The sequence below is a fragment of the Chinchilla lanigera genome, unplaced genomic scaffold, assembly GCF_000276665.1.
Source record: "Chinchilla lanigera isolate Chin_1 unplaced genomic scaffold, ChiLan1.0 scaffold00082, whole genome shotgun sequence".
In the NCBI taxonomy this organism is placed as follows: Eukaryota; Metazoa; Chordata; class Mammalia; order Rodentia; family Chinchillidae; genus Chinchilla; species Chinchilla lanigera.
In genome coordinates this window covers 6,224,468-6,247,321 of record NW_004955483.1, presented here as the reverse complement: position 1 = coordinate 6,247,321, position 22,854 = coordinate 6,224,468, and the positions used below count along the sequence as shown (strand labels likewise).

Sequence of the window (22,854 nt, the reverse complement as noted above, 5' to 3'; positions counted from 1 at the left end):
TGAGAAATTAATCAATCAGATATGAAAAGGCAGAGAAAAAAATGAGATGTGGGTTCTTTTGAGGAGTAAAAGCAAATTAACAGTGTTAGAGAAATGTTGCAGGAAAGCATGAACAACAGAAAAGAAAAGAAAAATACAGGAAATGAAAGAGAAGAAGGAAGAGAAGAAAGTTGAAAGAGGACAATGAGAAAAGAAACTAAAAGAGGAGGAAGAGGGGAAAAAAACCCTAAATGCCCAAAATACCTGATGCAGGAAATATAAAAATAATAAAAATTTAAAAATAAAAAAGACTGAGTCGAAGAAAAACTTTCAGTGTTTTTAAATGAGTGGTTACTGTCCATGATCTTCAGTTTTGGGGTCCAGGAGTCATGCTTTTATCTGCTTAGCCTTGGGTCCTATGGGTTTTTGAGGATCCCTTCCTGTACCAGAGGACTCCTTGTCTGTTCACCCCAGACTGTGGTTACCATTCAAGGCAAGGTATGTCCTTATTCCTGCTGGTAAATGGGAAATGTGATCAATGCTCTGGTCTCTGCTAGATGTAGTCATGGGGCAGGGGTTCAAGTGGAACTTTGGAGTTAATGTTGACAGTCATGGGCTCTGCTTGCTCCCTTCTTTCCCCAGGCTTTATCTTCATCCAGGAGTAAGTCATTTGGTTAGTCTTTGCAGCTGCAACATCATACCAAAGAGAAGCAAAATGTGGAGCTGGCTTGGAGTTGGTGGATGGTCTTGCCCTTGTGGAGTGGGGGGCACATTATATGCCTAGCACGGACCTGCTTGCTCAAATTAGGGAGGGTCACTGAGCATCCAGAGTTGGCCTATAAAATCCTAGCTGTCCTAACTGGCTCCCTCCTATCTCAGACACTACGAGTATCACAATCATCCCAAGGGATGATTATTGCTGAAAATGTGGATTTGGATGAGGAGTGAGAATCTACATGTCAGACATTCTAAATCAGGACAGCTGAAGTTGAGGACCAGAAATCTTCATTGTAATCAAGATTCTCCAAGGGAATGAAATTGGGAGGTACTATAGCATATTTTCTTCACTGAGAAGTTGATAAACATAAACTCACACCTTATCATCAGGTGATGATGAATAGAATGAGGTGATAGTTGCTCCACGTAAACCACTTATTTCACATGCACAAGGCTCTGAACTCCATCCCCAGCAACACAAGCAAACAATAAAAAATAGGTAAAGAGCAATAAAACAGGACTGAGAGGAAGAAAGTGGGAGGAAAAAAATAATTGCTGATTTCTAGTGTCAGAGGACAAAATTACAACAATTTGGTTTAAGCATCTTGACTTTATTTTCAATTCTAGAATCAAATGATATTTTATTCCATAAAATAGAATAAGTGTCCCAAAGGGCTGAGCAGAGGAGGTTGATTTTATAGACAGAGAAGGGCTGAATAAAGCAGAAACAATGATATAGAAAGCAGATTAACTTTCACTGTAAGCTAGTGACAGCAACACAGAACAAGAGACTAGAGGTTAACACCAGGTTATTTCAGGTTGCCTTCATTGCATGAGGACTAAGGGAGAAGGAATTTCATTATTGTATCCATTGAAACTGGTTTGAGAAATTGACTTTTAACTCGCTAATCCAGATTTTTCAGAAAGTCAGGTAATCAGGTTAGTTTCAGCTTGGTAATGACAACAATTAGCATGAATAATTCCATTTTAATTTTTAACCAGATATTCTAGTAGAAACTTAAGAAAATAATCTCCTAAAGTTTTTATTAAAATTGGATGATGTGGCAGTGCTGACTGAAGTCTTACTGCAGAATTTTAAGAGACAGGAGAGATCATTGAGAAACAGGAGGATTTTGTTAGGTGACCCTGACTTAGTTGGACTTCTCTCTGAAAGACTGAGCCCTGAACAAAAGGAAGGCTCCAGTCTTATACATGTGGCTCCAGGTTTTATACATCTGTCTGGGAGCCAGCCTGTTCAGTGGTGTAAAAACAGTTAGGGTTACAAACAGGGCTATTCACATAGTGACAGTTTTGTAACCTTTTGAATCTTCTAGGTACAGGATGTCATAAACCTGGATGTTGCAGATATCACAGGCATTCTTATCAAGAACATAGCACAGGTCAGCCTTGAAGGAAAACAGATTCCTGAAAAACCAGGACATCACAGAACTCTGCCTGCAGAAATATAATTGCTAACCTTATCTGTAACAGAGAAATAGTTAGCAGTTGGGGTGTTGGGTATTTGAGGGGAACTGTTCAGTGATGGGAGGAGAGAAAAATCTGCTTTTCTTCAAGTCTCACTTTAGTCTTGAGAACATTAAAGGTGCTTGCTGCTGTCACTCTAAAAGGTAAGGTAAGGTATAGAGAGTATAAGAATACACAGTTTATTTGAGCCAAAGGAAACATGGCCATGCAAATAAAACACAAATTCTAGTTGCTTAAACTAAGTACTCTTAGCTGGACATGGTAAATGTAGTACTCAAGAGGCTAAGTCAGGAGGATTGAGAATTTGAGTCTAGTCTGGGCTACACAAGGAATTCAAGGCTAACCTGGATTGTATGATGATTTCCCATTTCAAAAACCAAATGTAAGTCCCCTTCCCCCAAAAAATGCTCCTAAAATAATATACAAGGCATCTCATTTTATAGATTAAGAAAGAAAAAACACCAAGAAGGAAGTTACAGCAAACTGTAACAATTGCATTGGTGTTCAAAATAGCTCAGGGTATAGACTGATCATTGTTCACTTATGTTAGACATTCCAGGTGAAATATAGTAACAAGAAGAAAAAAGGAATTCTCCAAGTTATTAGCTTCTTTAGTAGAGGCAGTACTGCTAAAAGGAACTAAGTTAAAATGGTTAAGGGTTAAATTAAGCAGATTATGAGACTCTGGAATCCAGGAGGGAAAGACAGTTGTCGCACAACCCATATCTACCAGCCTGAGAAAATTGCAAACCTGCTTTAGTCATGCCCTTATTAATAGACATTCTGGCCTCCCTACACTGTCTGCATTCAGACCTAAACTTTTTACCACAAACTATGTGATAAGCTGTTGAAGATAAGGAGAGAATTGTATTTTGTTCATTTAAATGGCATTCACTTAATCATCGCCTTCCGTTGCCATAGTAAGGCTATGTACTGACTGCAGTGTGAAGAAGTATTTGTAGCATTTAAAGGGCACAGATATTCCTTCAAACATATCCTTACCTATGCATGTGTAGCTGCTATTGTTTTTAGGCAAATTATTAGAAAAGTGGGGCTGGGGGACGAGGTCAGTGGTGGAGCATTTGCCTAGCAGATGCAAGGCCCTGGGTCCCATTGCTAGCACCAACCACATGGATACACATAGGATACAACTAAAAAGTTCTATTTGCTTGACCTCTTAATGTGGTTCAGGACTCAAAATCTCTTGATAAAGGCAGGAACGTTTTCATATATATGTATTTCACCACACTTACATAGTATATTTCAGTGTAGGTTGTAATAGGTGTGGTCAGGGCTATGCCCATGTCCCTCGTGTTCTCAAGCCACGTGAGAATTCTGTGGCTGGAAATCAATTCTTTTCACTTTTTGTGAACTTCCTCAAGAAATATAATTAGGCTATCTAATGCACAGAATTTGTTATATATCTTATAATGAACTAGAAAAGTGTGAAGGTTTCCAGCACAAAGAAGCAATACATGTTTAAGGAGCTAGAAATGATAATTGACCTATTTAAACATTATATGTTGTACACATGTGTCAGGATTTAACTAGCTCTCTCCACTTCTGGGTTCTTCTTCTGAGGTGGTGAAGGACACAACAGAACAGCAAGAAGAATTAGAAAGAACAGAGAAAAGCCCTTTATAGACGAGAGGGACTGGAGGACACCAAGGAAGCATCTCAGCCTAAAAGCTTGTATACAGCTCTTTGGCACATTCAAAAGGGCAGAGGACATGAACAACCGCAGGTCTGACATTGTTTGCTGCTGCTGCTTGCCAAGCCATCACCAGCAAGTTCCACTAGTTGTTTGTCTTTTGCACTCTAGTTTTCCTTAAGGCTTACGTCAGTTTGCCTTATTTTACTTAGTTTATTTAGGCTATTCAGGCCTTTTCCTTTTGTCTCTTTATTTTTTTGTCTCAAAATTATCACATTTTGCTACTTAAATATGTATAATTATGTGTCAAATTAAAATACAGGGAAGAAGGAAGAGGGCAACATACAATCAGGTAGCATTTCACAGTCTTTTAGGAATTGAACTTGCAACACCGGGAAAATAACAACTTAGTGAAGACAAAAGGAAGGAAAGCTCCAGAAATTTAAGAAGGGGTACAGGAAAACTAAACATCACAGAGAAATTGGAGAAACTGAAGAAGATGCTGGGAAAAGAAGAAAGCAGTCTGGAACATTAAGCCCAGATCCTTAGGAGGAGGACTTGTCTCTGCAAACATAAGTAAGTCTAGAGCTGGCAGGAAACCCCAGCAAGAAATAACAGACTGGGTTGACTGTGTCAGCCCCAAGGAAAGCCTAGAGTGACTGCAAAGCATGATAGTTAGCCATGCCTGGAGTGTGTCACTGAAAAGCAGAATCTAACTAAAGAGACCTCCATATTGGCAATAAATTCTTTCCACTACTATCACCAGCAAGCCTCAGCATGCGTGCGCGCGCGCACACACACACACACACACACACACACACACACACACACACGAGAAGACAAAGCAACAAAATGACTCCATAAACTTCTAACTCCCCCAAGGCTGATCCCCCAAGACCAAACAAAACAAAACAAAACAAAAAAAACCAGATCAATAAGGTGCTCAGTGAGCTCAAAGAAGATATCATTAAATAGATAATTGTACCAAACAGAAATCTAGAAGGTAAAAATTGCTATTGAAATTGTGGGCAGGGCTGGGGATTTAGCTCAGCGGCAAAGCACCTGCCTGGCAAGCACAAGGTCATGAGTTCGAATCCTGGTACCGTGAAAAAAGACAAAAAATAAAAAATAAAATAAAATAAATGATAAAGAAAGTGTGGGCAGCAGAAAGAGACCAACGTGAAGAAGGATTATAATCATCAGGAGATAAAGCTGTTGCAGGTGACCATATACTCAAAGATCATGGAAAAATAGATCCAACAGCTGCTAGATGATTTAAAAAGACTAATCTATGATTAATGGAATTAGTAAAAAGCAGAAGACAGCACAAATGGCATAAAGTCCTTTCTTACAAAAATTATAGCAGAAAACTTTCCAAGTATGGGGAAAGGATTGCACATACAGGCAAATGAGGCATATCTAAACCCAAATAGCTATGATCGGAAATAAACTTCACAACATGTCATAGTCAAGATCCCAGAAGTCTGACATAAGGACAGAATCTCAAAAGCTATTGCAAAAAAAGCAAAAACTCATTTCTAAAGGTAAACATATTCAAATTACAGCAAACTTTTCAACACAAACCATAAAGTCCAAGATAGCTTGTGGTCAAGTGTTTCAAGCCCTAGAGGAAAACAACTTTTAGCACAGACTAATAATTCCTCCAAAACTATCTTTAAAATTGATGAAGAAATAATATCTTTCCATGACAAAGAGCATTTTAAGAAGTTCATAACCACCAACCTAGCACTGCCAAAAAATTCTCAAGGATATTCTTGAGATAATGAGGCCAATGATGCCAAAAAGTCTAGTGGAATGAATACTCCAGGTATGGTAATCAGTTAAGACGGGGAGGCAACAACAGGAAAATACAGTGACAGGAATAAGTCATTACCTTTAGCAATAACTCTGAAAGTGAGTGGCCTCAAGTTCCCAGTCCAAAGATACAGACTGGCAGATTGGATCAAAAAACAACACACAATGTTATTCTGTATATAAGAAACATGTTTAATCCAAAAAGAAATTTATAGAATAAAAATCAAAGGATGGAAAATAATATTCCATGTAACAGGAGCCCTTAAAACAAGCGGAGTAGCTCTCCTATTTTCAGATAGGGTGGACTTCAAGCCAAAACTAATAAGAAGAGGCAAAGAAGGTCACTACATACTGGAGGAGGGAACAATTCAACAGGAAGAGGTGATGACTATAAATACATCTGCCCTGAATATTAGCACACCTAATTTCATTAAAGAAGTGGTACTGGACATAAAAGTCCAGAAAAACATCAACACAATAGTACTGGGGAACTTCAGTACTCCACTGTCACAAATAGCCCTGTCAATTAGACAATAAATCAATGAAGCAATAACAGAGTTGCAACCTTTGAACAAAGAAGTGGTACTGAACAAAGAGGATACAAACAGAATGCTACAAATTAGTTTAATAGTTATCTACAAACTGTCTTACCCAATAAGAGTTCACATTCTTCTCAGCATCACATGAAAGTTTCTCCAGAATAGACCACATACTAGCCAATAAACTATGCTTAGGTAAATACAAAAGAATAAAAATTATCCCATGCATATTATCACATCCTAGTGCAATGAAACTAGAAATTAATGGCAAAATAAACAACAGAAATTATGTGAATGCATGGAAATTAAACAATACACTCTTAAATAATCAGTGGATCACAGGAGAAATCAAGGAAAAAATGAGACAGCCTCTAAAACTAAATGATAATGCCAGTACAACATACCAGAATCTTGGGACACAATTAAAGCAGTCCTAGGAAGGAAGTTTATAGCTTTGAAAGTCCACATCAGAACAGCACAGCTATCCAAAATAAATAACCCAGTGATGCACCCCAAGGTCCTAGAAGCATACCAATGATTCAAATTTAAAGCTAGGATAAAGAAGAAAGTTATAAAGATCAGAGTAGAGGTTAATGAAATTGATACCAAAAGGTAACAGAAAATCAATTTATCAAAAATCTGGTACTTCAGGGAAAAAAAAATATACAAACCTTTCCACAATGTTACAAAAAGAAGGAAAAGACCCATGTCAATGCAATTAGAAACAAAAAAAGGTGAAACCACAACACATACCACAGAAACTGAGAAGATTATCAGTAACTACTTTGAAAGCCTGTACTCCAATAAATTGGAGAATCTAGAAGAAATAGATTCCTACATATGTATGAATTATAAAAAGTATACCACAAAGACATAAAAACCTTGCCTATTCAAATAAAAGGCAATGAAATTGAGGCACTAATGAAAAAAACAAAGCTACCAAAAAAAAAAATAAATAAATAAGCCCAGGACCTGATAGACACACCACTAAATTCTACAAGAACCTCAGGGAAGATCTAATGCCAATAGTCCTCAAACACGTTAATGAAATTGAAAGGGAAGAAGTATATTGCCAAATTCATTCCTGGAAGGTAAAATTACCTTGATTCCAAATCAGACAATATCTCAACCAAAAACGGTCAATCTACAGGCTAATCTCGTTAAGGAACATGAATGTAACCAATCCTCAACAAGATACTGGCAAACAGAATGCAACAAATCATTAAAAAGATCATACACCATGGCAAAGTAGGACTCATCCCAGATATGCAAATATGGTTCAATATATTCAAAGCAATAAATGTAATACATCATATAAACAGAAGCCAGGACAAAAATCACATGATCAGCCCAACAAATGCAGAGAAAATCCTCAACAAAACCCCACATCCATTCACAATAAGAACTGGAATAAAATAGGTAAAAAAGTGCCATATCTCAATGGGATAAAAGCCTTATGAAATGAGTGAAAAAGTGAAAGCTTTTCCTCTAAAATCAGGAAGACAAGGGTGTCCATTGTCACCATGCTTTAAACATGGCACTTTAAACTTTAACCAGAGCAGTCAAACCAGAAAAAGAAATAAAATGGGTACACATATATGTAGCTAAGAAGTCAAAATATCTTTTCTCACAGATGACTTGATCCTTTAAATTGAAGACTCCTATAATTAATAACCAAATTCATTAATGTAATAGGATATAAAAGCACACACAAAAATCAGTAGCAACCCTGTGTACCAATAATGAACTCCCTCAAAAAGAAATTAGAAAAACAATACCATTGAGAATAGCTTCAAGAAAATTTAAAATACTTAGATATTTACCTAAAGAAGGAAATGAAAGACCTCTATAATGAAACTATAGTATTCTGAAAAAAGAGATTGACGAGAACATCAGAAAATGGAAAGACATGCCCTGTTCTTGGATAGGCAGAACCAATATTGTTAAAATGGTCATACTTCCAAAAGCAATATACAGATTTAATGTGTTCCCAATTAAAATACAACATCATTACTCACAGAAGTATAATAAACAATCCTAAAATCCATATGGAAGCAGAAGAGGCTCAGAATAGCAAAAGCAATCCTAGGCAATAAGAATAAAACAAAAGGCATTGCAAGACCAGATTTCAAGTTATACTACAAAGCTACAGGGATAAAAACAGCATGGTACTGATACAAAAATAAGTACATGGATCAATTGTATGGAATAGAGTGTACAGAACAAACTCAGGCACATTGAGCCATCTGAACTTCGGCAAAGAGACCAAAAACTATAAGCTGGAGGAAAGATAACTTCTTTAACAAATGGTGCTAGGAAAACTGGGTATCCACATGCTGAAGGTTGAACCTCAAGCCATATCTCTCACAGTACACTAGACTAAAATCAAAATGGATGAAATATCTAAATATTAGAACAGAAACACCTAAGCTGCTGGATGATAAAATAAGAAAAGCCTTGAAGACATAAGCATGAGCAGGGACTTTCTGAACATAACAACAAAAACACAAGAAATAACATTAAGAATGAACAAATGAAATTAAATCAAATTTAAGAGCTGCTGCATAGCAAAGGAAATAACCAATAGAGTAAAGAGAAAACCTGTGAATGGGAAAAAATTTTGCCAGCTATTTGTCAGACAGAGGACTAATACCTAGAATATACAAAAATCTAAAAAATTTAGACTCTCTCAAAATAAATGATGCAATCAAAAAATAGACAACTGAAATTAATAGACACTTCCCAGAAGTACAGATGGCAAGCAAATACATGAAAAAATGTTCAACCTTGCTGGTCATTAGTAAAATGCAAATTAAAACAACATGGAGTTTTCATCTTACTCCAGAAAAATATGCTTATCATCAAGAAGTTAGATAATAAGAAATGCTGGCAAAGCCTCAGAGAAAAGGCAACACTTCTACATTGTTGGTCGGAATGTAAACTAGTACAATCACTGTCAAAATCAGTATGGAGGTTCTTTAAAAAACACTAAAAATAGATATTCCATTTGACCCAACTATATCCCTTCTAGGTATCTTCCCCGAAGAGTTAAATACATCATATTACAGTGATACATGCATACCCCCATTTATAGAAGCACAACTCATAATAGCTAAATCTTGGAAGTGACCTGTCTGTCAGTAGATGAATAGATAAAGATGAGATTGTGTGTTCACGGTGGTATGGCCATAGAAAAGATGAATGGATGAAGAAAATGTGGAATGTATATACAACAGGGCACTACTCTGCCATAAATAAGGGGAAATTTGAGTCATTTGTAGGCAAATGGGTACACATTGAGACAATAATGTCAAGTGAAATAAATCAGGCACACAAGTTTAAATATCACATTGTTTCTCTTACATCAGAATTCTAAAGTATAAATAAAAGATAATAATAGAAAACAGGGAGATAGGTCTTTTGTAAATTGACAGACAAAAGAGATGAAGAAAAGAAGGAAGGAAGGAAAGGAAGGAAGGAAGGAAGGAAGGAAGGAAGGAAGGAAGGAAGGAAGGCAGGCGAGGCAAAGGGGAAACAAAAAGAATTAAAATGTACTATGTATATGTACCAAGTCCCTATAATGAATATATTCATTATGTACTGTAAACATTACTAATAAAAAAATTTAAAAATCAGTTCCAGGTTCTGTAGTGAATGTCTATAACTTCAGCACTCTGAGATGTTGAGGCAGGAAGACTTCATGTTTGAGTGCAGCCTGGGCAAATTAGCAAGTTTGTGAAACTCTGCCTCAAAATACAAAATCAAAAGAGCTAGGACCTAGCCCAGTGTGAAGGGCCTTGGCTCAATCTCCTGTAGCAAAATAATAATAATAATAATTAATAAGAAGAAGAAGAAAAAGAGGAGGAGGAGGAGGAGGAAGAAGAAGTTAGAATGAAAGATTTGTTGAGCTACTTTTGCAAACCTAGGTAGGCTCCTCTATGTATTAGCTAGAGAGAATTGCTCTTCCTTTTCTCCTTTCACTATTTTAACTTTGATTCCATTGTTTATTTTCTTAGTCAATCCCACCTATTTTTCCCCCCACTTATTTTCTAAACCTTCAACCTTTGGGTCATTTATTCTCCAAGAGCAATTTCTGTGTAGGTGTCTTGCATTAAACCGAAGCTCACAGTGTTGGCTATAGCTAGGGAGCTTTATAGAAAATGCTGATGCCAGTGCTCTATTCCAGGCCAATTAAATAAAAGCCTCCTGGTATGATGCCCACCAAGACACAAGGTTTATTCTAAAAATCATATTGTGAAGGCAAAAGACCTCAAATAGCTAAAACAATTTTGAAAGAAGAATAAAGTGGAAGCAGCCATCCCACCTGCTCATAAGACTCACGTAGCTATGACAATGAATACAGTGTGGGAATGGTAAAGGGTCAGACACATAGACGGATGGGAGAAGAATTCAAAATCAAAAGCTAGACCCACACAAATGTTCCCATGGACGCTGGACTCAGGAGCAAGAGCAATTCATTTGAGAAATGAGCCTTTCCTCTTTTTTTTTCTTTTCCTCCTTCAGTACTGTGGATTGAACCTAAGCCTTTCATTGAGCTACATTCCCTGACATTTTTTGTGCTATTTTGAGACAGGGTTTTTAAGCCACTAAGTTTCCCTGGAGAGGCTTAAACTTGTGATCTTCCTGCCTCAGCCTCCCAGAGTGCTGGGATTGATTGCAGGTGTATGCCACTGTACCTGACTGAAATGAGTGTTTACAATGAGTGGTGCTGTGAACAGTTGAACTTGCAGGCAAGTAATGAAGCTCAGACTAGACCTCATATCTAGCGCAGAAACTGAATATGCATCACAAGCCTGCATACAAAATATAAAACTACTGATCCTGTAGAAAAAATCCTCAGTTTCTAGAGAACAACCCATTTTCACTCATAACACAAAATTGTGGGGTTTTCCACATCACCAATACAACTCTCCAGACACCAGCTGGGTGTCTAATAACTTGGTTCGGTTCTGTAGGTAAGAGTCTCCACCCGACAATACTGCCCCACATTAGATGCCAGTTGTTGCTGTATTTCTTTTTTTTGTTTTGATATCGGGAAGTGAACTCATGACCTCAGGCTTACCAGGCAAGCGCTTATGCCGCTAAGCTATATCCCCAGTGAGCTGCTGTATTTCTAACTAGCTATGAACCAGAGATTTCTCTGATCCCTTCCTCCAGATTGATAATTTATTAAAATGGCTCACCAACTTCTTATAAACTGAAACACTCACCTTATCACAAAGCAATTCTACACCTGGACATTTGTGCCCCATAAATGGAAACTTAGGTTCACATGCAAACCTGTACACACATGTTTGAAACAGCTGTATGGATAGCAGCTTCAAAACTGAAGTAGTCCCAACAGCTTTCAGTGGGTGTATGATTAAACAAACTCATACATTCATAACTTAGAATACTATGTAATAACTAAAAGGAACTGGTATTGATATGTGCCACAACTTGGATGGATTGCAGATAAATTTTGCTTACAGGAAAATGGAGTGTGACTCCATTCACACAAGATTCTTGAAATAACAAAATCACAGATTTAAAGGAAAGATTAATGGTTGCAAGGGATTAGCATGAAGGAGCATGTGAAGGCACAGTTCCATATGTTTTGGTGGAGGTGATTTGTTACTGCTTGTATCTAGATATCCCCCCAAGGCCTCATGCACGTGTGGGTGGGGCTTTTTTGAAGGGACTGGATCTAGGATGTGTGATACTGAGATTAACAATGTGTGATAACTAAACTGGCTTAGCATAGCTCTGAGTGTAGATAATGAAAGGCCCATGCTAGGTGTGGGTGGCACTAATCAATAGGCTTGTACCTTAGATGGACTATAAAGGGAGGCTTCCTGCTGTTGCTGGCTCCTTTTTATGTTTGTCCTGCCATGGACTGTTTCTCCTCTGCCATGCCCCTCTGCCATGCTGCCCTGCCTTTGAGCAAGCTGACTACGGACTGAAACTGCTACAAACTGTGAGCTCAAATGAAACTTTCCTCCTTGAACTTTGGATGTCAGGTATTTTAACCCAGCAACAAGAAAAGTAACCAAGACATGGTTATATGAATCTACATGTGTGGTAAAACTGCTTACAGCAAACTATGTGCACACACTCAAACATGAGCATATAGAAAACTGCTGAGATCTGAATAATCTCTGTGGACACTACCAAGACTACTTTCCTACAGTTGACCTCATGTTAGAGTTATGAAAGATTTTCACTGAGGGAAACTGGGTACAAAGGATTTCCTTTCAACTCTCTATAAACTGATTGTCTTGTAAGGAAGATTTATACTTTTCTTCCATTTATTTTTTTATTCAATCATTCATTTACATCCATTATGGACTCCCACCTATTTTACACTTTGCGTTCTAATCCAGTACTTTGTTGTTTAACTTACTGCACAGAATGTTACTAAAGCCCCAAAATGGTTATGAAGGATAGAGAGTGTGTTAGTCAGCTTTCTGTCTCTGTGACAAAATGCCTGAAGTGACTAACTTTTCTTTTCAGGGGATTGAACTCAGCCCCATGCATGTTAAGCAAACATTCTATGACTGAGATACATAGCTAGCCCACGAGGCAATTAACTTGTAAAGAGAAAAGTTTTATTTTGTTCCACAATTTTGGAGATTTCTGTCCAAGATAAATATCTTAGATCTCTGGTGCACATCATGGAGGAGCATGTGGAATGGCAAACTGCTAGCCTCATTAGCATGGAAGAAAAGAAAGGGAAGAAAAAGAACCCAGGGGTGCACAGTTCTCTTTGAGTGCACCCCTTCCCCACAATGAATAAAGGACTTCCCACTAACCTGATCTCCACCATCTCCCAATAATGCCTATACCTCTAACACACAGAGCTCCAAGAGACACTCAACATCCAAACCATGGCAGGGAAGAGGTATATGGGATATCCTAAAAAAGCATGGCCTGAGGCATACCTGAGCTCAAATACTGGGTGTACCACTCACCATGTAACTGCTTTATCAAGTTATTTGTACTAGTTTTTTACTTTTTTTTTTTTTTTTTTTGGTGGTTGGAGTGGTTGCTGAGGATTGAACCTAAGACCATGTGCGTGCTAAGAGCACACTTACCACTGAGCTATACCCCTAGTTATATTTGAACTTCTGAGGCTCAATTTCCTCCTAATTTAAGACTAGGGGGAGAATTAAGCAAGATAATGCACACAAAGAAATGCTTAGTATAATTTCTCTTATTAGAATCACTCAATCATGTGAAATAATCAAGAACATTCCACATCTACTTTGTTAATTTACTGATGTTATATCTGGTAGCTATCAGGAACCTCAAGCCTATGATATAATACACTGTACTGGGAAGACCTGCCAAGTCACAGAACATTAGTGGTGGACTAACCGCCTCACAGGAGATTCAGACAGCTTCTAATGTGCTTTCCCTTAACCCTCATCCTTTAGGGTAGAGTTTTCTGCAGCTAAATGCTACCCTCACATCAAAATCATACTGTGAGACAAAAGGATGACATATTATAATCAAAAGATGGTCAGATATCCTACTTCAGTATCTTACATTTGACCTTTTTTCCTATACATTTGGCTTTTCATTTTCTTATCTCTGAAAATCTGACATTTATGTGACATTTTACAAAGTGATAGGTTTCCACCAGTTTTGTGGTTCTGTTACCTTTCCTAGCACCTTTGAAAGGCATTCTTCAATACTGTGGTAGCACAATTACTTGAGAAGTAGCCAGTGGCCCACAGTGAGGGACCCCGCTCTGAGAGGACATTGTCTCACTGGCCTTTCTGCCCTGCCCCACCATGCACCTGCTTACAACACCATCAGTGAGCTTTCAGGGTGCTTCAGAGCAATTTTGCAGTTCCAAAATTCTCTGTCCTTCTACCACACAGTTTTTCTACCTCTGTTGATTGGTTGGCCATTCTTTCTTTATTGCCCTCTTTTTGTATGCGGTGTAATTTCCCCAGCAGTTAATCAAAACCATGGTATAAGAGTGGGTGTGCAGAATGACTTGATGACTTACAAAAATGATCAAGCCTTCAGAAATCCTGTGCAGGTGTTTTATTATGAGGCATTTCAAAAAGACAACAAAGAAGGGAGAAGAAAATAACAGGCTCTTAGTCACCACCATCCAGTTTTAACTATTGCTCCAATTTCTCCATGTTTACTTCAGACGTTTTGGAGGAAATAAAATACCACACATGTAGTTGAGGTCCTGTATATACCTTTTCCTGAAATTGCAGTTGTTGTTATTTTTATTTTAAAGCTTTAATCTTAAATACCTGGGTGAGCACAAGAGTCATAAATCTGAAAACAGCATTCAAAGGCAAAGTGAAATCCTTTTCATGGTCTATGAACTTTAATATAGCTAGTCATAGGGCCATTTTTTTTTCCTTCTCACTTAGGTTTTTTTCCCAAAGATCTAGAATGCTGTTATTAGTGTGCTATTAGGTTATGACAAAAGATCTAAGCTTGCTTTTGACTTTCTACCTGCTTTCATTCTAATTTCTTAAAGTTTAAAATACCCAAAGACATCATGGAGGTTTATATAACTGTACAGCTAAGACACTTGATTTTATATTTTATTTCCTCAGAGAGTAGCCATTCAGGGTTGTAAACTACCTAAATGCTAAAACAAACAGCAACAACAACGAAAAAAACCAGCAAAAAACAAGAACAATTACCTGTTGATGTTGCTTGTGCTCCATTGAACCTCATCCTATTCAACTCATTTTTATTCATTTTCACCACAATCTGAATGCTTAATTATCTACCAGTTCATTCAAATTTACGTAACTCAAAGTGAGACCAAAATAAATTTAATAGCAATGTGTTTTTGTTACTAACAAAATTATAGTGAACATCTGAATTTTTACATCCTATAAAACTGAAATGTCTAGAAGTTTAAAAGTTTTCCAAAGACCCATTTGGAAAGTCTAGAAAAGTCTAGTCCTATTAAGTTCACTAACTCAAATTATTCTTTGAGAAAGAGAGGACATCCAAATAGGAAAGAAAAATGGAATTGTCACTCTTGCTGATGACATGATCTTATGCAGTCAGGTCTCCATATCCCTGGGTTCCTATCCATGATTCAGACATGGATCAAAACATTTTTTAAAAAATATATATATGTATATATAAATTATTTCTAAGCTTGAGTCTGTACTAAACATACACACATTTTTATCATTTTTCTCTAAACAACAAAGTATAACAATTATTAACATTGTACTAGATATATGTAATTTAAGATGATTTAAAGTATTCAGGAAGATATACATAAGTTATTGGCAAATACCATCCCTTTTTAAAAAGTTTCACTGGGGATTAAACCCAGGACCCTCACAGAGTTACAGCTCTTTTTTCCCCCTCACTGGGCTCCAATCTGTGATTCTCCTGCCTCAGCCTACTAGGATACTGGGATAATAGGCATGTGCTCCCACACCTGGCTTATAACATGTTATTTTATTCAGAGTTTTAAGCAACCAGGGGTTTTGGTATCCATGGTGATCCTGGAACCAAGGTGGATCCCACAGAATTAGTAGAACTAATAAATGAATTCAGCAAAATTTCGGGATTCAAAATCAGCATACAGAATCAGCAGTGATTCTACATGCTAACAATGAACTACCTTAAATCAAGAAAATAGTCACAATAGCCACGAAGATAAAATACTTAATGAAAAATTTAACCAAGAGGTGAAAGATCTATAGACAGAAACCTATAAAATATTAATGAAAGAAATAAATGGAGATGAATACATGGAAAGATATCTCATGTTCATAGACCAAGAGTGAATATTGTTCAAATGTTCATACTACAGATTCAATGCAGCTCCACTAAAATTTCAATGACATTTTTCACAGAAATAGAAGAAGCAATCCTAAAATTAATATTGACTCGCGAAACAAAAACAAAAGCAAAATACAAACAAAAACAGCCAAGGCAGTCTTGAGCAAAAAGAACAAAGCTAGCAGTATCGCAGGATCTGATTTCAAACTATGTTACAAAGCTATGATAGTTAAAATAGCATAGTAATGGCATAAAGATAGACATGCATACCATTGGAACAGATCAGAGCACCCAGAAAAAAAATCTACGTATTTAATAAATGCCAATAGATTTTTGACAAAAGTTCTAAGAATGAACAATGGGATAAAGGATAATCTGTTCAATAAAGGATATTTAGGAAACTGGATAGCCTTATGCAAAAGAATGAGATTGGACCCTTATACCATGTGCAAAAATAAATTTAAATGGATTAAAGTCTTAAATGTAAGTCTTAAAATTATAAAACTGCTAGAAGAAAACAGGGGAAACTACACAACATTGACCTTACCAGTGGTGGGGAATCTATGACACTTGTGTTATTAGTTTTTCTTTTAAGATGAAAGATGTTGATATATGAGGGTTTTTTTTTTTTTTTGACACTTGTGTTATTAGTTTTTCTTTTAAGATGAAAGATGTTGATATATGAGGGTTTTTTTTTTTTTCTAAACTAAGCCTCAGTATTCTGATTTAATTGCAGTGTGGGCACTTTGCAATAAATAAGTGGATTTTGGGTTACTGTTTGGGCGCTCCTCTCTAAAAGTTCACCATCACTGTTCTAGGCAATACTTTGTTTGAATTTGACCCCCAAAATTTAAGCAACCAAAGCAAGAATAGACAAAAAGATTACAACACAGTGAAGAGTTTCTACACAGCAAAAAAAATGGACAGAATGAAGACACAAGCTATGACTTGGGAGAAAATATATGCAAGTCATACATCTGGTAATATCCAAAACATATAAACCCTAACAACTTAGCAAATAACCTGAGTCTAAAATGGGCAAAGGACCTGAATAAACATGGGTTAAAAAAGATTTACAAATGGCCAACAGGTATATGAAAAAGCCTCAATACCACAAATCGTTAGGGAAATGAACATTAAAACCATGATAAAGCATGTCCTCACATCTCTCAGAATGACTATTATCAAAAAGATAAAACACAAGTGTTGGCAAGGATGTAGGGAAAGTGAAACTTTTTTACACTATTAGTGGGAATATAAATCAATACACCCATTATGGAAAACTTTATGGAGGTTCCTCAGAAACTAAACATAGGGCTAAATGTGCAGCTTCATGGCTAGCATGCATCCACACCCTAGATTCAGTTCTCACCCCCAACACACACATAAAAAGTAGTATTACATATGATCCAGAAATCCTACTTCTAAGTATATATCCAAAGGATTTCAAATTCCTATGTTGAAGAGATATCTGCACTCCTGGGTTCATTACAGCGCTATTCACAACAACCAAGTTATAGAACCAATTTAGTGTTTATCAGTGGTTGACTTCATAATGAAAATGTGATACATCTGCACAATGGAATACAATTCAGTCTTAAAAAAGAAAGAAATTTTGTCATTTGCAACAACATGTATGAATCTAGAAGACATTATTCTTAGTTTTTAAAAAAGCCAGGCACAAAAAGACAAATACCACATGGTCTCACATATATGTGCGAGGTAAAACAAAGTCACAGAAGCAGAAAGTAGAACTGTGGTCACCAGTTTCTTGGTATAGGAAGAATGAAGTGTTGGTTAAAGACTACAGAGTTTCAGTTAGACAGAAAGAATAGATGTTTTTGAGATCTACAGCACATACTGGTGACCGTAGTTAATACAACTGTATTTAACAATTCAAAATTGCTGACAGTAAATTTCAAATGTGTTCAACCCAGAAAATAAGTATTTGAGGTGATGGATATGTTAATTAGCTTGATTTAATAATTTTACATTACATCTATCATACCATCACTTTGAATCTCATAAAACTATGCAGGTATAATTTGTTGATATGTAATACAATTTTTAAAAGACAAAATGATCCTGATAAAGCATGGCCTCTCTCTAAAAAGGAAATCACCATAAGCATGTAATCTCTTTCCCCACCTAGAGGTCAAAGAGTAAAACAATCTCTCCAAGATACTTCCTTCCCAGCATTGTTAAATCTTCTAAACTGTATAAAATATACTATTTACCTCCATACTGTAATTCCCATAACACTTTTTCTTTTCATTTGTTATTGCAGTCTATCTTAAATTGTAGTTATTTGTGGAGAAGTCCCATCCCCTTTCAGTCGTGGGGTATCTGAGAGACAGGTCTGTATCTCACCCTTCCCACGCCTACCCTTTATTTTTATCTTCCATAGCCCCAAACTCGAAGTTTTGCACTGAGGAAAATGAAGGAAAGAAAGATTGGATGGACAAACGCTAATCTGAAGATAGATCCTCAGTCTTCCCTATTTGTTCTTGGTTGTTTAAGAAAGCATGGCAATCATGAGAAGATGTATTTGGCAGGGGGATGAGGCAAAGTGGGGGAGACACATGGAAAGAATATGACCTTGGAGACCTCATTCTTGCATTTTCCAAGTCTAGTTCCACCACTCACTAGTCAAGAAATCTTTGGTAAATGGATTACTTTTTCTTAGCCTTGTTTGCCTTTTCTCTTACGTAAAGATAACAATACCTGTCTTGCCAAGGTGGCTGAACATTATGTTATATGACCCAAGAGAAAGTGCTTTGCTTTTATAACAGGTAAAAAACAACTATGATGATTGTTCCTGAGAAAAGAAAGTACTTGCTCAGAGAAAGAAGGAAAATCCAGAATTCCCAGCCTGGCTCTACCACAAGCTGGACCTGATATACAACTATGAGTGAGTCACTTACCCTCTCTGGGTCTCCCTTTTCCCATTAGCAAATCTGAAAAGTTGTGTGTATGATCTTTGCGGACTTCTCCAGCTCTGTGATTTAGAAAATAAATGTTTAACATATCAGTGCAGCGTCATTGTATGTTGAGGTGGAAGAAATCCATAATTACTCTTTTTCTTTTATAATAGCAGCACAGTGGACAAACTTACAGCTACCACTACTTCTGAGTATTGTTTCACTCTATAGAAAACAAGAATCCAATTTTTTAAAAATCTACCCATCACTCAGAGAAAAGTACTTCGTTGCCTTTATATACGATACCAGTCATTAAACATGTCTTCAATATACTTTTGCTGAATGAATGAATGAATGAATAATGCTTTAGTAAATGTTTGCAAAAGTTCCAAGAGTAATAATTCACCTTCCTTCTAGGTTGGATTCTTTATAGACAGCTAGCTTAGCTTTTTTTTTCCTACCAAAATTGGCTTGAGTCACTGATATGATTCATAACTTTGAAAAACAGGTTGAACCTGAAATTACCCTGGCAGGAAATGAGCTAAGGAGCACAGATCAAGGGAAAAGAAGAGGGCTTCTGTCAAAAAAAATAAAAGATAATTCCCCATTTCATTTTCTAGTTCCTGATATAAAATGAGGAAATGTCAACAAGCAGCTCTAGGCTTCTGTCTCTGATTATGTTGGTTGAAATAGTAAAAGCAAATGTAAAGTACAGAGCAATTAAATCCCCAGGATTCCAAAGGCACATTTTTCAGGTGTGGCTGTCCTCCACACCCCGCCCCCAAATGAGTCACCCACGGAGGTTCACAGAGGAGGATGAGTTGACATTTCCTGGGTGGGCGAGAAAGGTGCCTGCCAGGCTTCAAAGGAATCGGGTCAGGCCTTGACCCACACGCAGAAAAATCATCAACGTCAGATGGAGACAGGCTGAAATGATTTTCAGAGGGGAGAAGATGATCCAGCACAGCCAGCTCTGCTGGTAGCCTTTAAAAATGGGGCAAAGTGACAGGCAGCATGGGGAGGGGGCACCTGACCATGGAAGAAAGCGAAGACATGTTTGAAGAAGGATCCCCAAAGGTAAGAAAGAGAGTGGTTTCATTTCCTTCTTCTCCATATTCTCTCTGTAACCCGAGCTTCCAGTAATATCTGACATATTGTTAGGAAGGCACTTTACATTTTCCTGAGCTATTTTCCCATGGATAAAGGCATCACATGATCTGATTGGTTGGTTCATCAGTCCATAAAATAATCAATCTAGGAAAGTCAGAAGATACTCGGGTAAAATAGAATACAAGTCAACAAGAGGGGCTGATTCCAGACCTCAGTTAATACAAGGACGTTTCCTGGTGCCTACCTTTCGGCATGGGTAAGGAGGTCTCCTCCCTGGTACTGAGGCTTGAGGGAGCTCACTCTCAGCCCTCTAGCCATACCTGAAGGGCAAACCTGTTTGGAGCTCCTGCCCTCATTCTAGATTATACTTCAGGTACTCAAAAATTCCCTTCTCAAATGACCCCAAGTCCTCTTGCAGGCCTGCATTAGTCCCCTCTTTGGAAATGGCAGACAGAACAGCTAGAGTGCCCATCTCACCCTGTGATGGATGAACAGCTGTTGGGAAGTGGTGGAAGATGGATAGATCTTGTGTGTGCAAGGGTAGGGTGTGCCCACATGTCCCACATCCCCCAAGGTCTCTACAGCATGTGTTGGAACCCATGGTAAGAAGAGTGGGGCTAGACGTGGGGTGAGGACTAGGGCAGCATCTTCATATTATCACGTGTCAGTGGATAGATAGATAGATAGATAGATAGATAGATAGATAGATAGAGCAAAATAGAAGATAGATAAATGGGAAGTAAGGAGATCTTTTTCAAATGGATGAGAGAATAAGAGATAAAGGGAGGAAGAAAGAAGGGGAGAGAAAAGGGATGAAAAAAGAAAAGAATTGAAGGGGAAAAGTGATGAAAATAAAGCTCTTGCAAATGAGAAGGGGACCAAGAGTGGGAAGGAGAAAGGAGGAGGGGAGGGGAAGGGGAAGGGAGTGGTAAAAAAGAGAAAAAATTAAGATGTATTATGTACATACACCAAGTCCCCACAATAACTGTAATCATTCTGTATGGCAAACATGTGCTAGTAAAATGATAAACAAATAAAAACATTAAGTAATCTGTGAATTCTAAACTGGACCATGCCTTCCAAGTACACTGAAAATGTTTTTGTCAATGTAAGGGGAAAGATTACACTTTGTTTAACAAGTCATTAGTTTGGTTTATGATTTTCAGACCTATGTCACATGAGCCTCCATTTTACTCCTGCCTGGACCCTGACTATTTCAGAAGTGGGGAGGACACATCACACATTTCTGACCAAGACTGGTTATTTACTGGTTTGATGGTGACAAAGTGATCCGAGTATGGTCAGTAGTGAAGGACTGTTTATTTGCTACATAACAACTTTTCTATCAAACAGATTGTTATGGTCTATATCCTAGACCAATATTTAACCTAGTATCAATAGGGAAAAGGGGTTATAGTTTTGGGTATAAAGGAAAATGAAGGTGACAGGTTGGATTACCATTTCAGGAAGTCACTCTAGTGACAGCTTCTCCTTTTATTTAAATTTCTAGACACTCTTCTTAAGTATCTTCATTAAAAGGTTTGATGAAGTTGAATATTTAACAAATTAATGAATTTTCTATATCTGAGTTTGTTTGAAAGAACACTATCAAAATATTTAAACAACTTTAATTCTAAAAATATTTTAACACATCTCAAAATGTGCGCTACTTATTACTATAGCAACAATCCTAAGCTGCTAAACTCACTCGTCTTGGTGCTCTACAAATCATCAAAGTATCAAGTTGACACCAAAGTCTTGTTAAATGCACACAGACATGGTGCTGTACAGAATTCTGCTTTGCGGTCTGGCTGTAACACTGGGAAGGGGTCTGGTTGCCAGGGAACCACATGGTCAAAGCCTATGACTTGTACTCTGGTCTGGACCACAACCACAGAAGACAGTATCCCGCACAATGCCAGTTCCCATCTATAAAAGTGTTTTGAAAGTTTGTGTTTAAAAGAACCAGAATACCTATTCCTTTCCTTAGCCTTACAAGACATACTTACTTAGGCTTTGTGGGTTCAATGAACCCTTCTGAGTTAGGCACCGTACTCTATGGTCTTATTGGTTGGGTCCTGCAAGGCATCGTGGTAAAAGAACATACTAAAAGGAATATGAGTTCACTCACTACCAGATGAGACTCCACAAATCAAGACTGTTCTTCCTCAGTGATAAACATCCTAGCCCAATCCACAGTCTCCACAAGCAGGGACCACTCTCATCCTTAAGGAATACATGTATACCAGGTGTCACCACAGGTGCATGCAGGCCAATGTTGTCCCTCACCCTGACCCCTACCAGGCATCATTGATTTCACCACCACTGGCTCTTTTTGCTCTTTACAGCATTCATTCCTTCAGGAAGCTGAGAAAAAGGGTCATCTAGCCACTGCAGATCCTGGATGATGAGTCAAGGCAACATCCATTCATCCATCCATCCATCATCCGTCCATCCATCCAGAAGGGTTGGAACATTTTGTTAATGTTCTCTGTTTAGCGGGGTATCATTTCAACTCCTCCAGGATACTCTCAGCATTGTATAAGACTCTTATCAAAATATTCATCTGTTTGTCTTTGTGTTTATTCACAAACACTGTGAGGTCAGCAATTGTAGCTACTTTGCAAATGACAAGTGAAATGAGCCTGCCACTTTGTGAGGGCTGTATAAATATTCCTTAAACTGAATTGAACCTCAAAAGTATAGGATAGGTCTGGGCATACATCTCACTTATAAATCATTTGGTAGACCTTGGTTCATTCTCCAAGGCTACACACACACACACACACACACACACACACACACATACAATTTTTTGTATGTATGTATGTTTAGGACAACAGCTGCTCGG

The 22,854-nt window shown here is 37.6% G+C and overlaps 1 long non-coding RNA gene across 1 annotated transcript; it reads left to right on the top strand.

Moving 5' to 3' along the window:
• The first annotated feature begins 19,696 nt into the window (after nucleotides 1-19,696).
• Nucleotides 19,697-22,564, top strand: LOC106146537. The gene is made up of 2 exons (XR_001231013.1): nucleotides 19,697-19,970; nucleotides 22,352-22,564. It is a non-coding gene; the product is annotated as an uncharacterized LOC106146537 (long non-coding RNA).
• The last annotated feature ends 290 nt before the right edge of the window (nucleotides 22,565-22,854 follow it).